Source organism: Vigna radiata, chromosome 5 (genome assembly GCF_000741045.1).
Source record: "Vigna radiata var. radiata cultivar VC1973A chromosome 5, Vradiata_ver6, whole genome shotgun sequence".
NCBI lineage: Eukaryota > Viridiplantae > Streptophyta > Magnoliopsida > Fabales > Fabaceae > Vigna > Vigna radiata.
Genome location: NC_028355.1, coordinates 10301610 through 10304198, shown reverse-complemented (window position 1 = coordinate 10304198; position 2589 = coordinate 10301610). Strand labels below are relative to the sequence as shown.

General features: G+C 42.9%; 1 long non-coding RNA gene across 1 annotated transcript; it reads right to left on the bottom strand.

Annotated features, from left to right (window-relative positions):
• Positions 1-594: 594 nt before the first annotated feature.
• On the bottom strand, positions 595-2583 carry LOC111241656. Its single transcript, XR_002667734.1, has 2 exons — positions 1720-2583; positions 595-1525 (listed from the first exon to the last, which is right to left on the bottom strand). It is a non-coding gene; the product is annotated as an uncharacterized LOC111241656 (long non-coding RNA).
• Between the last annotated feature and the right edge of the window lie 6 nt (positions 2584-2589).

The window sequence follows — 2589 nt, the reverse complement described above, 5'->3', positions numbered from 1 at the left end:
GTACAAACATGGCTTTGATTTCTTGAAAGTTTCATTTATCCTTAAGAGTGTTATAATTCACTTGGAACTGGCCAAATTCAGGAGGAAAAGAGTTCATGATAAATTGTATGAGAAAAGACTCATTCACCTCCATTCCTATTGACTTCAATCATGTTGCTATATTAGCCATTTTAGTTACATGTTCATGTATGGGCTGTGACCAGTCAAACTTTTTGGTAGTCAGCTCACTCATAAGAGTTCCCATAATAGACTTGTCAGTTATGTCTGATTGTGAGTACTCCTTGATCATTTTCATGAATTCCTTTGTGTCAACACCCAATTTCGTCCGGGTGACTAGATAACATATGTTTTGTATTTTTACTTTATTTTTTTTTATCTGTTTTTTATGTCTTTTTATCATTTTAATTTTGTTTTTATTATTTTATCTTGTTATCATATTTTTTTATTTTAGTTTTTTATTCTAATTTTTATTTTACTTATTATTCTTTGTTTTTTTGTTTGTTTCTTTTCGTTTTTTAGTTTTATTTTTATCTTCTTTAACAAAAAAAAAAATATAAAAAAAAGAGAAGGGAAGAAAAGAAGAAGAAAAAGACAAAAAAAACGCCAAGGTTTGCTGCTTTCTTCCCTTTCTCAGTCACGCAATCACCAAGCACCAATTAAGCTTCCTTACAACATAACACATTCAACTCTCCTGCAACGAAAAGCACAGACAACACATACATCAAAGGGGAATGATATTTTGAACAAGCTTCTTCCAACGATATAGTGAAAACATGAAAAACATGAAAAAGGAAAAGGACAAAAAAAGATATCTCAAGTCAGAGGATACGCCTGTATGATCCAAGAGGCAGAGGGGAATTGGCTTCATGAGAACCTTGACCATCAGANAGAAGGCACGGACGNCTTCTCCAATCACTGTGGACTCACTCAACAGAAACCCCTAGACTNTCTTGGCTCCTCTCGACTCCAACCATTTTTCCCTTTTCACTTCCAATTATTCACCTCCAACATCTCATTACCGCACTCTAGAGAGTACCATTACGATGATTCACCTCGACCAAAAATCGGAATCCATTTTTCATGGCCACTCTCCTTACAATTACGAAGCAGTGTTTCTCTAGTCTAACACCAAGGCCATTGAAAAAGAAGTGGAGTTAAATCACAAGAAAAAAGATTACAGGGCTTACAAGAGTAAAACGCAAACGGAAAAGGTAAGTCCTCATCCTTAAAGCTTCACTGCTCACAAACATGAATGTTTACAATCTTGGATATTAGTACTGTGATTGGCTTATCCTTAGTTTGATACTGCTTTGCTTGGTTTATCTGCTGGTGTTTGGAAAAAACATATGACTATATTGGGATGTTATTTGGTCTGGTTCTGTATTTTCGTCTTCCACTCGTCTATCGTCAACTATCACTTTCATACTCACTATCACAACCCTCATCACCATTCAACCTCCCTCAATCCTCACACATAACACTCCAATGCCAACCATCACTCTCTCCATGACCGAGCGCCGTTTACCTGCAAGAAAAGGAGCCAGCCAGATATTCAAACGCAAGCCACAGAAACAAGAACCATGACCNGAAACAAGAACAAACCCAAACCTCCCAAATTGGTTACGNCCCTGTTCATTCCCAATCATCAACAGAGGGATTAAATCTTTAAGAAAGAAAGCCAGTGAAACCAACCACCAAGAATAAGATCCAATTTCCCACCTTCTTCCATCCTCTATTCAGCCCCATTCAGCGATCAAGGAAGTAATAGTGGAAAAGGGGGAAGATTAGTGATGCGCGTCGGTAATAGCGGTTGGGAGTTGCAGCATTGAGCAGGGGAGAAGAGCTTGACGGCGCGACAACCGGTATTCGCGGCGGCGTCCGGCCTCGTGGTGGCGTCGGAGGCGTGGCGTGGAGTGCGATGTTTCCTCTCACGCGAAGAAGATGAGGAGAGAGGAAGAGGAGCTNACCAGCAGCGACANAGCTCGTCGGCGTCGAAGAGAGAAGAGGGTGGCACGGTGGTTGGATTCGAAGCAGTGGTGGCCGACGGTGCTCAAGGGTGGAAACCCCAATCCTAGGACGAAGCGAGAGGGAGATGGGAGACGACACGGTGGCCGGCTTTGGCTCCGGTGACACCCGTTTTCGCCGGCGAGGTCGAGGTTGGCGCGAGGGGTGGCGCGGTGGCGTAACCCTAGCGCGAGGGAGGGTGACTCNTGGCCGGTGGTAGTCACCGANGACTCCTGACGTTGCTGGCAGAGTGAGGGAGAGACTCTAGGTCTTTTGAGGCTGAAGTGTTGAAATGAAGTGGAGGAAGCTTGACCCCTATAGGTTTTTAGGTCAGAAGATGTTGCGGGTTTGGCTGGTGGGCTGAATTTTTTTCTTCCGGACGCGCTGCATTCATGCTTGCACTACCCCTTTCTATATGGGCTTAGACCCAATCTGCAATCAAACANAAAACCTTTTCTGCACCCCGGTTTCTGCTAAATCGAGCCTCCTTTCCCACCTAGGCTTTGGTCCAATCTGTTATAAGTATTAAAATTCAGTTGCAGACCCCCTGTCTCATATTCACACCCCCTTTTCCACTTGGGCTTT